The sequence below is a fragment of the Cimex lectularius genome, unplaced genomic scaffold (assembly GCF_000648675.2).
Source record: "Cimex lectularius strain Harlan isolate CLEC.00 unplaced genomic scaffold, Clec_2.1 scaffold305, whole genome shotgun sequence".
Lineage (NCBI taxonomy): Eukaryota > Metazoa > Arthropoda > Insecta > Hemiptera > Cimicidae > Cimex > Cimex lectularius.
Window position 1 is genome coordinate 392,016 of NW_019392834.1, and position 15,288 is coordinate 407,303.

General features: G+C 32.5%; 1 protein-coding gene across 1 annotated transcript in view; it reads right to left on the reverse strand.

The window, feature by feature from the left end:
• LOC106674418 (phosphatidate phosphatase LPIN3) overlaps positions 1-7,887 on the reverse strand; it is a 43,351-nt gene extending 35,464 nt beyond the window's left edge. Inside the window, exon 1 of the mRNA XM_024228576.1 lies at positions 7,681-7,887. The gene's annotated coding sequence lies outside the window, so the exon portion shown is untranslated. The remainder of the gene's footprint in view (positions 1-7,680) is intronic.
• Positions 7,888-15,288: the final 7,401 nt, after the last annotated feature.

Here is a 15,288-nt window from a genome sequence, read left to right on the forward strand (position 1 = left end):
TCTAGCCGATCGTGGGTTCGAATCCCGCTCGTGACACTGACTTTTTATCTCAACTAAAAACCTTAATTAATTGAAAGATATTAATTGGTCAAGCTGACCACGAAACTAGTGAATCTAATACTTAACATGATCCTATTAGGACGAGCTTTGCCTGTGTGCTTGGATTGTGCGGCGTGCTAAGCTTTCGAAGTTGTAGGACCTTGTTCGTCCAGATCATAATCACGTGGTGATAAGAGAAAGTTCATCCTCACGATTCCAGCGTGACAGAGAATTAATATGAGCCTTTCATGTAACAGCGGTGTTGGTGGACTATGGAAATCGATCCATTGAATGCTGAATACTGATTTTGTCGTGTTGTCCCGCAGACGTTCTATCCCAACTATAACCTTTGTGTCTATAGATAAAAACAAAGTAAATTAATTCCTGAGGGTTGTTAGTCCATCTACCCGTTGAGTAGTTATCTACGACTATGAGGTGTGAATAGGCATCAGAAGATGGCCGAAAGATGCATACATCGTGTTCTTTCCATGATGCTTGACCTATTAAAATTGTGTCTTGTAGGATATGAACGATCGCAACACTCTGTCGAATTAATATTAATTAAAAGAAAAGAAATACACAGGAATAAGTGGTATGAAAACCTTGGAACTTCTAGAACGACGATTGGGTATGGATAGAGAGTGGAAGAAGTGCTGATGGTTAAAATATGGATACATCCTTCTTTCCATGATCCATTCGGACCTTTGCTGTTACAATCTTGTGTACAATACAACATTAAGCTGGTTTTGATTGTACAGGATGCCCCGTGAACAAATGTCAAAACTTAATTATTCAGAAATCGTGAGATGCGGTCTGGTGTGATGTAGGTTTCAGAAAATCATTTTCTTTATCGTGCCAACGTTTCGATCTTTAATGAGATCATCTTCAGGGCTCAAAGTGTTTACGCAGAAAACAAACACTTTGAGCCCTGAAGATGATTTCAATAAAGATCGAAATGTTGGCACGATAAAGAAAATGTTTTTCTGAAACCTTCACCACACCAGACCGCATCTCACGATTTCCGAATAATTATCGATTAACGGTCACTAATCACCACACATTATTGTTTTTACGCGATTGTAACCAAAAAAATAAAATTTTAGAAATTGTTTAATTTTAACATGTGTGACAAATTACCTTTAGAAATTAAGCACACGTAATTACATCTCATTACAATTTTCAATGTTTTTTCCATTGGTTTAATCAAATTTGCAGTAGGATAAACATTTCATGAAATACGAGGGACTTTAAGGAAGACATTGAATAATAGGGACTTTTAGTCCAACTTGACATGTAGAATACCCTGAACTATTGATGTCTGTTTACGACATCCTGCATATCATTCTCCTCAACGAATCTGCAGTAAATATTCGTATGACATGTAATTTAATTAATTAATTAATTAAAAATGATAATAGATTTCAATCATATAATTTTAAACTATTTATAATTCACTAATTTCGTGGTCCACTTGACCAATTAATATATTACAATTAATTAAGGTTTTTAGTTGAGATAAAAATGGCAAAAAGGAGGGAAAATTCAAAAGGTGGGGTTGAGATAGGAAGTTGGTGTCCGAGTGGATCCAAGTCACGATAGCTCAAGTGGTAGAGCAGCGGCGTATCCAGCCGAAGATCGTGGGTACGAATCCCGCTCGTGCCATTGACTTTTTTATCTCAACTAAAAACTATTTATAATGTTAGATCAAGGTACATTACGACATCAGACGAAATCCAAACATGTGTTCAAAGAATGGCCATCAGTCGGGATGAATCATTCCGCTTAATGACGATTGAATTAGAATTATATTCTGATAAGAGTGTTTGAATTCTAGTACAAACATCCTTTAAAGATCGGCGTCGGTTGATAAATCAACATATCAAAAAATTGAACATCTTTGATTGAAATTTTCCTCACGCGTTGTCCTTGATCCGTTCACACGTACCCATATTTCCCTTCTAAAAAAATATTCATAGGCTTGTTTTTCAACCGGATCGCTAGTGGCTTTTATAAACACACATAGATAAACATTGTAAACGGATTTAAAATGTTTACAATAAAACTGATAAAGTAGTAAGTAAACCCAAAACACTCAGGTCTACAAGCAATCGTATGATGGATCTCTAAAGCCTCTTATGCCAATTCAAGGATTTGACACGATTCAAGATGAGACCGTGTCTTTTTTTAAACATTATAACTTTTCAAAGCGGTTTCCTAATACAGAATACAATCGATACATTCCATTTCGGACCGGCTTTGTGTATTCATGCCTAATTTGCAAACAGCTGTTGTGTATTCATCTACAAATCCAGGCAATAGTCTAAAAATAGTTTGTAAACCTATTAGCGCACACGTCATTGAAATAATATTCAAAAATCGTTCTGGTCACTACGACCTGCTCTACTTCGGCGACAGAATAAAACAGAAGATGGCCCAACTACGATGCAAGTGAAGATGAAATGGCCTTTGGACAGGGCACAACTGCGCCTCGTAGAGATTTTCTCAATGACAATATTAAATAGAATTTGTATTTAATTACATGTCAAACAAATGTTACAAGTTGCCAATTATCTTGCAATATTTAACGCGAAAATGGCCGACAATTGAAAACTATGGGAGAATATTGTGTATCGTGAGAATTTGGTTCTACCAATATTGTGAAGTCCTCTGAAAAGTTAATTAGTACTGTGCGGGGTTTAGTGACCGTTAATTAATGATTTTTTGGAGATGGTATGACGTAGATTTAGAAAAACATTTTTCTTTATCGTGCCAACGTTTCGATCTGTACTGAGATCATCTTCAAGGCTTGGGATTTATAAACATCATTCCAATTATATAAATACATGTAGGATGTGAAAAAATGAATTTGTACAATGATAGAAATTTTTTCACATCCTATATGTAATTTGTATAATCTAAACAATTGAAAACGATAGGAGAATATTGTGTATCGTGAGAATTTAGTTCCATCATTATTGTGAAAGTTAACAAAGCCTCAAATAAAGTTAATGAGTGTTAGAAAACATCCGTCATGAACTTTTTGACATAAATTGTGCACGCTCATTCTCTAATAATTAATTATTAATGGATTCAGATATTACAGATAGTAATTTTTTATTTGCATCATTGATGCTTTAAAAAATTTATTTGCAAAGAACCTCGTTTAAATTTTCTTTGAAATGTCTTTTATTGGTTGTTTTAGATTAGATATTGGAAAAAATATTCAGATTGAAAGACGATTATGTAAGAGAAGGAATAGCATTTCAAAAATTATTCGGAAATCGTGAGATGAGGTCTGGTGTGATGTAGGTTTTAGAAAAAACATTTTCTTTATCGTGTTTGTTTTCTGCGTAAACACTTTGAGCCCTGAAGATGATCTCAATAAAGATCGAAACGTTGGCACGAGAAAGAAAATGTTTTTCTGAAACCTTCGTCACACCAGACCGCATCTCACGATTTCCGAATAATCATCGACTAACGGTCACTAATCATTACACACAGCATTTCAAAACTTGTAAACAATTTATTTTAACAATTAATGCAAGGATTAATTTACAACTCGGCAACTAATTTTTTTTTCAAACTTTTTATTAATTTTAATTTGAAAAAAAAAAGTTTTTAATGGTAAAAAAACGTTTTCCAGTGATGCAAACTTCATATGGAGTTTTAAATTTAAATTGTTCTATACCCAAAATCCAAGTTATAAAATTTCAAATTTTCTCTAGTTACCTAAAATGCCCAGGTTGACATCTTAATATGTAACATTTGTTTAGACAGAAAGTGTAATTTATGTGGGATCTGATGAGCCTAAAAACAAGTGCTCTCGACCCCCAAAAAGTGTATACTTTAGAACGAACTCGACACAATCATTTCTTAAGTTTAAGAGTAAATAAATATGGAAATGGAAAATTTATCACAGTAGTAGGTCCTGAAGAAGGTACCTGAGGAATGTTGTTACCAAGGTTATAGTGTGTCGTTTGTCTATTTGTAGTCCCTGATGAAAAATCTTAAAACTCGCCTTGATTGTCTCTTCAATGGAGTAGAGAAGTTCTTACAAATCATTGGGCATCGACGATAATTCTGAAGATTTAATTTGAAAGTCTTGGACATTTTTAATTTTGTAGAGGCAAGTTGCAAGCCACATTTGAGTGCCATGCCATTTCTATTAAGTAAATATATTTATCGCTTGGGGTGGTTTATTTCATAACATATATAACGTATGCCTACATTACTTCCAGAAAACATGCAGGCTGAACTTGCCGTGATCCTTAAACCAGGAAAAAACAAGACTCGTGTGGACGACTCATGAGCCTACTGTTTGACAAGATGTGTGAAAATTCAATCAAAAACCGACTCTAGCATTACAGATATCCAGTTTGGATTTCGCTGTGACAATCTACCACCCACCAAGTATTTCGAATTTCAGAAAACATAGTTCAATTATTTAACAAAAAAAACAACAAAAAAACTAGCGACTTCCCATGACTTACGACCATCTTTTGATAAAATCTAGCAAAAAAAAACCCTCATATTTAAAATTAAAAAAGGTGGACTTTCAATCTTTCTGTCCAAAATGTATGCTCATTGTTATCTAATATTACTTTATAAATATACATATTTATTTGGACATAGGATGGTCAGTCGTCTATGTCCAAACTAATGTATATATTCACTAGTTTTCGTAGTCCGCTTGACCAATTAATTATCTTTCAATTAATTAAGGTTTCTAGTTGAGATAAAAAAAAGTCAGTGTCACGAGCGGGATTCGAACCCACGATCTTCGGCTAGATACGCCGCTGCTCGACCACTTGAGCTATCGTGACCTCGGATCTATGTATATACTTGTAAAGTAATGCTCGATAATATTGCACGTCGGGGATTGGATTGATATTGTACAATTCAGTATGGAGTCATTGCTCAATCTTCATACTCTTATCTGACAAATAGGCGGTTATTATCAAATTTTTGTCTACTTTATTATTGTTAAATTTATCAAATAACAAACTTATTACTTTTTACCTCAATCTTCTTCAAATTAATTAATTCAGCCAGCGATAAAAGAATTGAACAAGGGGCTCTTGATATAAAGTATAGCGTGGTGTGGAAACAATTGCCGAACCGTTGTAACCAGTTTTTGAGCGAGCCGAAGCCTCGTGAGAGGCTGCTATTACAAAAATTACTAAAGTCCCAACGGAAACCTATGCAATTATAACAGCACGGTATTTAGTGTCACGTCTTTTAGTAGAATTTTCAAATATTAAATACGCGTTTCGACATATTAGCTAGACTGATTAGAAAGTTTATCTTTCAATAATAAATAAATTTATTACCAACGCACCACATTGTAGGGAGCATTAATAGCCAATCAGTCATTAAACAAACGTCAATGATTTGCCAGAAAAAAGTTAAATATTTATCTCTGTGATTCACTGGTTTTTTAAACAAGTATAAATGCTTATCTTGTTAATAAGAGACAAACAATGACCCCCTTTTAGCCAACAATCAAAAATACTTAATGAATGAAGTGAAACCCTGTTTCATTACATGTTCCTCGTGCGACTTTAGATTTTAACATAATTTTTGTTTGATTTCAAAGAATAATGATCAAAATTACATATTAGCTATTTGTGAAATGGCATGACGATCACCATTATTTTACTTATAATTTTCGCCAATAACTCAATATTTGGAAGACTAAACATAATAGTTTATTGATTTTTAGATACATAATGATAAATAATTTAACCATCAAGCAATGTAAATTTGCATACATTTTAAGAAGATTTAAAGTAATTAATTATGTGGTGATTAGTGACCGTTAGTCGATGATTATTCAGAAATCGTGAGATGCGGTCTGTTGTGATGTGGGTTTCAGAAAAACATTTTCTTTATCGTGCCAACGTTTCGATCTTTATTGACATCATCTTCAGGGCCTGGGATTTACAAACATTGTTTAAATTTAACAAATACATATAGGATGTGGAAAAAGTGAATTTGTACAATGCAAAAAAATATTTTTTATATTCAATCAAAGTATTTCTACTCACTCAAAGTGTTTGTTTTCTGCGTAATTGTGCCATTCTTGCGTGTCGTGTTGAGAGTGCCAGTGAGATATTGCTGTTTTATGTTTATAATATAAACATGTTTATAATATAATTCACTTTTTTCCTCATCCTACATGTATTTGTTAAATTTAAACAATGTTTGTAAATCCCAGGTCCAGAAGATGATCTCAATAAAGATCGAAACGTTGGCACGATAAAGAAAATGTTTTTCTGAAACCCATATCACAACAGACCGCATCTCACGACTTCTGAATAATAATTAACTATCCTAACAAAAGGCTTGATAAAAAAAACCTCTGCTTTGTGTTTTTCAGCTAAATGCTATCATTAGTATATTTCCAATATCTAAAAATTAAAAAAGATATTGATAAAATAAAAAGTTATAGGATTAAAAAATACTACTAATGAAAATTAACTGTTACATCCATTCTTTCTAGTCCCCATGCCAAACCGTTTATTTAACGGCGAAGTATAAATCTAAAAAACCAATTCCTGTGGAATGATCGATGATACGGCAAGAACAGACCTGGAAATGATTTATGACACTGCAGGACCATCTGGGGTTTGTGTTTTTACAATCGTCCTTGTAATTTCCTAAAGCTCACAGGTGAAAATACCACAAGCACAAAGAGGAGAAGGGGCTTCTACCTTTGACCACGCGAGTTCGTCCGTCGGCTCATCTTGAATAGGGAATTCTTCGGGGGGGGAAAAACTGGATCGTAAAAGCCCTTCCGGTTTATTATTGATTTTGACCTGCTATCCTAAAATAGGAGCAAAAACAAATCGACGAGAATAATAATCAAGTGGTCGACCGTGCTTGGATAGGAAAGACGTTCGCTTCCTAGAAAACCAGTTCGATTCGCTATGATTAAACGGGCAGTTGTCCCTTGAACTTTATGATCCAATTGAAAGATCAAATTCTAGTACAAAAAATATTTGTTATACTTGATATTTTCTTCTTTGGATGAGTAGAGCCAACAAAATTTGTTTGGGTTCCCTTTGTAAAATTGAACCAAATATATTAAAATGCCATAAATAGATTTAAAAAAAAAAAAACAAGAATTTTGATAACTTTACCCATACAAAAACCCATTTTCTAACTCAAAAAAATGTCTAATTTTTTGCAGAAAAGGGCAGTTGTATAAAATAAAAATTCAGGCTTTATAAATCCGAATTTATTTCTGTACGAAAGTGTCTGGAGTGTACTATCTACATATTTTTAAAAATCAATGGTCAGTGTTTTAATAAAAAAAAATCGCAACTAAATAAATAAAAGTTTATCTTTTAATTACATAAATATATTTTTTTAATTAATCCTGCACTTTTAAACTTATATTAGATATTTTGAATTGAATGATTGCAAAGCAAAATAAGTGTAGTAATTTAGAATTAGAATTAAGTGATAATTATAAAATACATGATCAGTTTTGATCAATCAATCTATTTCTTTATTATATTATTTAATAAGTACTTATTTTAACGACTGGAGAATTTATATTTTGAAACGTTCGATATTACTCAACTGTAGTAGTAATTAACTTTCTTAACAAATATATATTTAGTTAATAGTACATACCTTATTTTGTGGCTGAATTTCAAATTCTTTCATCCGTCTTTTTAGTAAACCAGTGTACAAATTTTGTCTCAAGAACACCGCTTTTACAAAAAAACGAACAAATAAGTGAGCGAACTACAACAAAACTATCCGTACACACGACGTGCGCACAGAAACTTTTTCACGAAGTTCACCCCACGAGAATCAGAAGTAGACTAAGCTTGTCAGACACGCGAGAACTGAATTTGTAGGAGATGTGGAGGTGGAGGAAGGCCTTGGCGTCGCGGTGCGTCGCTGTGTCGGCCAATCGTCTCGGACGAAAACAACGCTCCTCTCGAAACGGCCAATTGCTACCACCTTACGCACGGTTAATGATCGCGAGACGCAAACCCGTGCGTCACATTTTTACGTTTTTACGCGGGTGAGGCCGTTCTTTTCATGAGGATGGCTGTTCGATAAACAAATAGATTAAAAACATCCGGCAGCTTGTAAACAACCAAATGAAAACAGTGAAATAGTTGGCGAGATTAGGACTGCAAAAACCTTAAAAAACATGACACCTACAAAAACTACTAGTAAACAAAAGCGCCTAGATCTTCCTAGAAAACTATAATTAATAAAATATCATTTATTCTACAAAAATGTAAAAACACTTCAATCAAAGCGTCACGCAAAAGACTATAGTAATCTTCTCGGAAAAAATACCGATAAAATAATAGTTTTGTGTGTTACACCGAAAAAAACAGAGAAGATGGCCCAAGTATGAAATAAGGCGAAGATGAAACGATCTTTGGCCAGGACCTACTGCGCCTCGTAGAAATTTTCACTGTGCCATTAATAAATAGAACGCGGGATGGCATAACATACTTGGACTTAATAAAAAGTCAAACAAATATTACACGATAGCGGGTTAACTTGCAATATTTAACGCGAAAATGGCCGACAATTGAAAATGGTGGAAGAATATTGTGTATCGTGGTTCCATCATTATTGTGAAAGATAACAAAGCCTGAAATAAAGTTAATGAATATTAGAAAACATCCGATATGAACTTTTAGGCAAAAATTGTGGATGCTTATTCTCTAATAATTAACTATTATTGGATTCAGATACTACAGATAGTAATTTTTAAAGCATGATGCTTTAAAAAAATTATTTGCAAAGATCCTCGTTTAAATTTTCTTTGAAATATCTCTTATTGCTTGTTTTAATTTAGATATTAAAAAAAATATTCAGATTGAAAGATGATTATGTTACAGAAGCAATAGCATTTCAAAATTTGTAAACCGTAATAATTTATTTTAAGCAAGGATTGATTAATTTATGACTCGCCAACTATTTTTTTTTCAAACTATTTATTGCTTTTAATTTTGGGAAAAAATGTTTTTTAATGGTAAAAAACGCTTTTCATTGATGCAAACATCATATGGAGTTTAAATTTAAATTGTTCTGTACCCAAAGCCGAAGTTATCAAGTTTCACAAACACTTTGAGAAAGTACAAATACTTTGATTGTGTCTAAATTTCTATCATTGTATAAATTCATTTTTTCAAATCTTACATGTATTTGTGTAATTTAAACGATGTTTATAAATCCCAGGCCCCTAAGATGATCGCAATAAAGATCGAAACGTTGGCACGATAAAGAAAATGTTTTGCTAACTAACTAAACCTGCGTCACTCCAGAACGGATCTCACGATCTCCAAATAATCATAGATCACATAGCAACACAACAATACACGGCAGCTTGAAAATTTGTATTAAGTTACAGGTTAAAATCGTCTTACAAGATAATAATTAGTCATCAACAACATTGGTTCAAAGAAACTACACAAAATATGTAATTTAAAAAATGCACAAAAGAAATAGTTATTAGTTTTACTGAATAAAATATAAAGACACCCAATGAAACATGAAAGCCTTGCAAATATTCAATTAAGAAAATATAAAATTAAGGTGAAGAACCTTCTATATCAAATAATGAAATAAAATATTAATTACTAAATACTATTAATCGATAAAAAATAGTTAATCCAACTTTTCTGGGATATGTACAAATAAAACACGAAAATAATTAAAAGCCTTTCAAATAACTATTTAGCAACTGAATTTTCTATACAAATATTTAAAAAAAGGTATTAATTAAAAATATAAGTTATAATTTAAAAACGAAACGCAAAAGACAGTAATCTGCATTTCAAATTAAGTTGAAAAACAAAGAAGCTTGAGAGCCTTTAAAATTTGTATTAAACTAGAGCTCAAGTTCACCCTGAAAACAACAATAAATGATTAAAAAAACATTGTTCTTAACAATTACACAAAATATACATTAAAAACAGACGGTAATCAACATTTTTCAGCAAAATATAACATTGCAACACAAAGAAGATTGAGAGCTTTGAAAATTCTATAAAATTAAATTCACTAATTTCGTGGTCCGCTTGACCAATTAATATTACAATTAATTAAGGTTTTTAGTTGAGATAAAAAAGTCAATGGCACGAGCGGGATTNGTGCCATTGACTTTTTTATCTCAACTAAAAACCTTAATTAATTGTAATTCTATAAAATTAGAGCTCAAGATCCTCCTTCAAATCAATAATTATTTATCAACAACATTGGTCTATAAAATTATTGAAATTGAATATTAAAAACAATATGAAAAAGTGACAATAATCAATCTTTTCTGGAAAAGAATATTGCAACACAAAAAGTGATGACTAAAAAGTCGTATTAAATTGAACGCAAAATCCTCCTTTAAAGCAATAATTATCTATGAACAACATTTATTTAAAAAACAACACAAACTATATATTAAAAACAATGAGGAAAAAGGTAGTCTCTATCTTTCTCTAGTGAAAAAATAAAAATGCAACACAAAGAAGCTTGACAACTTGGAGCGTTTATACTAAACACTAATGACTTAATAAAACGACAATTATTCTTCGCAATGGGACATAGAAGACTACAAAGATAACACACATTAAAGTAATTAGTTAATAACTGAACTTCCCGTAAAAATAAAAAATCGAGCAATTAAAAATTAAAAAAAAAACTATTTTAAAAACAAAATGCAAAAAAGATTCAACATTTCCGTGGGGAATTACGTTGCAACACACTCAACCTCTAATAAAACTACTTCGCAATGAGACTTGAAAGTTATTCAATTATTATTTATATTATGATTATTACATTTATACCGTGTGAACTTATAAATCAACATGTTTTAAAATTGAAAACAAACTATATTTTAAAGACAATCGTAAAGAGTGCAAAAAAGTGACCATCTACCTTTTCATGGAAAGTTATGTTGAGGTTTAAAGTAGCTTGAAAGACATGAAAATTCGTATTAAAATAGAGCTCTATATCATCTTTCAAACAATTATTAACTATCAACACATCGGTGTGTATAATTATCAAAACCATACCTTAAAAGCAATGCTATGAACAGTTTCTGGGAAAGTTACCAATGTAACACAAAAAAGAATGATAACTTTAAAAACTCGTGTTAAAGACGCGCTTAAGATCCTTCAGAAAAACAATATTTCATTATAATATTATATTAAAGAATAATACAAATTATATGCATTAAATCTCACGCGCAAAAGAGATAGTATTTTTTTTGGTCAGAAGATAAAAAAGAAAAACTACGACTGTTCTTAGCAAACAAGAGCGAAAGACCTCTGATAAAAAGAAAATTATTCTTCACAAAAGAACCTTGCCAGCCTTGAACGTTTATTATAGTACACAAAAGCTAAAATGACTATTCTTCAAAATAGAACTTGAAAAGTTAACCTTGAAAGTTACCAGTTAACATGTGAACTTATAAATGAATCATTTAAAAAAGTGAATACAAACTAAACTTTTAAAGCTAAGTGCAAAAAGAGACAGCAATCTATATTTCCTGGGGGGAAATAGACCCAAAAAAGCATAAGAGCTTTGAAAATTTATATTAAACTAGACCATACATTCTACAAAACAAGAATTAATTATCAAAAATTACGAAAACAGACAGAAACCAATATTTTATGGAAAGTTAACAGTACAACACAAAGAAGCTTGACAGCCTTGAAAATTCGTATTAAATTAGAGGGCGAGATCCACATTCCAAACAATAATTAATTTTCAACAACATTGATCTATACAATAATTGAAACTATTATCAAATGCAATACGTAAAACAGACGGTAGCCATTATTTTCTAAAAAGAAGACAAAGTAAGAGAGAGGCAGAGTATGCTCTAAGAAGCCTTGCGTTACTAGTGAAAAAGTGAACTTACAATAATCAACAATTTAAAAATAAATAATTACAAACAATTTAAACACAATGTGCAAAACGACGAAAATTCATATTTTCTGAGGAATATCTGAATTTGTATTAAACAAGAATTCAAGACTCCTTATAAAACCATAATAAAAATATATATAAATCTAAAAAATTAAACGAACTATAGATTAAAAATCATTCGCAAAAGAGGCAGTAATTAATTATCAGTAATTATCTTTTCCCAAAAAGATAAAAATGCAAGACAAAAAGCTTGACGTCCTTGAACGTTAATAGTAAACAAGTGATGAAAAATATCATACACATAAAACAACATTTCTCTAAAGAAATACACAACTAAAATTACATATATGTTACTCTTTATTATAAATATTCCTACTAACTTAATAACTGTGCAGACCTCTAGTGAAAAATAAAGCGCGTTCTAATTTACTTTAAGGATATGTTAAATCTTTCAAAAAATAATTAATGAACAACAACATTGATCTAAAGGAACAAAATCTAAATTAAAAAACAAAGATACTTTCGTAAATATAAAATCTAATAGTAACAAAAGTACAATAACAATGGCAGTAGGAATTTTAATGAATGAGGTACCATTGAATATATTTTTATTGTAAATTGTAATAATATTAATTGTCAAGTGTTTCCTGGGCATATGGGGAAGGAAGTGAGATTTGATAAAATCGCAGGAATATTAATTCTTTAAGTAAAATAGAATTAAGAAAACTACACTCAGACTTGATTTAAATCTGAAACTGGGTCGAACGATTGTATAAGTGACCAAATTTTTGGCACCGGGGCAGAAGATGACCCCTCGACAAGGTCGCATTTTACCGTTGTCCTTATGCTGATTCATTGGCTTCAAGTTCAAGTCTCTAGGACGCATTTTCGTTCAACCTTTGTTAATTTACAAACAATCACTATAAAAAAACAACAACTGTGCTGCAATAATTTCTCAAAGATTATGAGGTTCTGTAGCCTGGCGTATTTCCAAGGGTGAGCAAACAACAAAAAACGGATGCTTTCCCACTGAACGAAATTCTAGACTATATTAATTACCTACTTTTAAAAGAAATTCGGCTTGAATTTTATTTCACACAATTAACCATACTAGTTGGTAAGTGGAAGAAGGAAGAACGATTGATATTATCAATGGTGGTAGATGTGTAGGTAACTAGGCATTTTTTTACCATCTTTACAAACTACACACACACACGCATATATATATTTTCCCCCCTGATTTGACATAGTTATAACTACATGAGGGAAGCGTGCAACCATTGTTGCTCTCCCAGTTTTTCTCAATAGTTAAATACTATTGATTAGGACGCCCCGTGGCAGTCGCCTAACTGGGTTGTGGGGGTGGGTTTTGTTTGACATGGATCGAGCAAATTGGTTGGGATAGTTATTTGTAGAACGAGGAAAATTTGTTGGGGGTAAAATTTTTAACGAAGGCATTTTGCAGGTCATTTTAAAGATTGGTGGTGGAGAAGTTATGGAGCATTGACGGTGGTTCTGAGGGCTTAAAATTGGTAGATTTAGTGGTTCCTATGGTTCTTTTTATAATCTTTATTATTTGGACCATGTTGGTACGACACTTGCCAAATTAATATCGTTAAACGTACCACAGAGGGTAAATTTAGCCTTAATTTTTTTATAGTCTCATACGTCTGTATAATTCGTGACTTTTTTGTACGTGTGGTTGTTCCGAATTTGGCGTGAGTTGAGTAGAATCCAAGGTAACATACACAGTCGGTTTTAGGGATGAGAACATTACTGAGGAATATTGTATGAGGAGTTTTGTCTCGGAGGGTAACATGACTTGTTTTTATACAAATTAACAATACAAAACACAAGAATAACCGGATGTGCATAGGCAAAGAATGAATTCCTTAACATTAAAATACAAACAATTAAGTTTTTATGAAGGGAGAGAATGCTGATTACAATACTAGAAAGAGCAACTACATCCTACCATTGCAGTCTAATAATGTTCCATAACTCCTCCCTTCACAGATTGAACCTCAACATTTACTTCATTTTCTATGTTTTTATGATTTTTCATAAATTTTGGGATTTTATACGTTTCTAATTTCTTATAACTAATGATACAAGTAAACATGATTACAATTAATTGAAAATAAAGTATAAGCGTCCCTATTATCCCTGTTATAAGCGTGCCCTGGAAAATCTTAAAAGAGGTTACACTGACAAAAAAATCCCCAGAAGATCAGATAGCCAAGCAGGCATTAAAGCATTAGCATGTAAAAGAATCACATCAAAATTAGTCAGTGAATGCATCCAAAATCTCCAAAACCTGGGGAAACACAACAGCCTGATGATATTTTGGGTGCCAGGGCACAGGGGAATTTTGGGTAACGAGAAAGTAGACAGACTGGCCAGAGGAGGATCTGCAATACCATACCCCGAACCTATTCTTGGGATAACAAAAACAAATATAGAATCCATCGCAAAATGGATCCAAGCAAAACAAAAGGAGAAGTGGATAAACTCTAGCGGTTCTAGACATAGTAAACTTATGATGAAACAACCCTCACCGAGACTGGCAAAAACACTGCTGCAATTGGAGAGGGCCAAACTCAGAGGAGTGGTCACTGGCATCTGAGAAAACATCTACATAACATGGGTATATACAGCGATGATCCCATTTGCAGATTATGTAATGAGGAGGAGGAAACAGCCACTCGTATCATCTTCGAATGCGAAGCAACAGCTCAATGGAGGTTTAACCTAACGTACGGAAAAAACTTAGGGAATCAAATTGCAGCAGTAACGGTCAATGACCTGATACTTCTAAGAAGAAGGATTGAGTCTATTGACTGTACTAATGAATTAGGAAGGTACAATAAGCCAGAAGGCTGCAGTGCCTGGGGAGTACAAACCCCGCTTCCTAGTATCCTTTTCTACCATACCATACCCTATTAAGTTAACATTTCGTTCGATTGGATTTTCGAATGAAAAGTATTAGAGGAAATTAAAAGACTCCTTAGACTGAAATTTAGAAGTTTTATGTTAATATCTCTAGCTTTGATTAGGTCTTTGCAAACTTTTTGTTTCTACAAAGTTATCTCGTGGAATTTAGATTTGTCGGGTGTTGTGAATATTGCCAGAAAGTGGTTGATAAATGTGAGATGGGGTGAAGGATTATTTTCTATTGAAAATTTTGTGAATTTGTATGTAGAGGTGTGTGAGAATTTATGTGGGGGGGGTACCGTCAACAACTAGGTCAATTCAGCACAATGCATGCAGTTCCAAACACATTCGTTCTCTTTTATTCATAAATACCTTTACTCCTATTTATATACGATTCATTCAATTAGG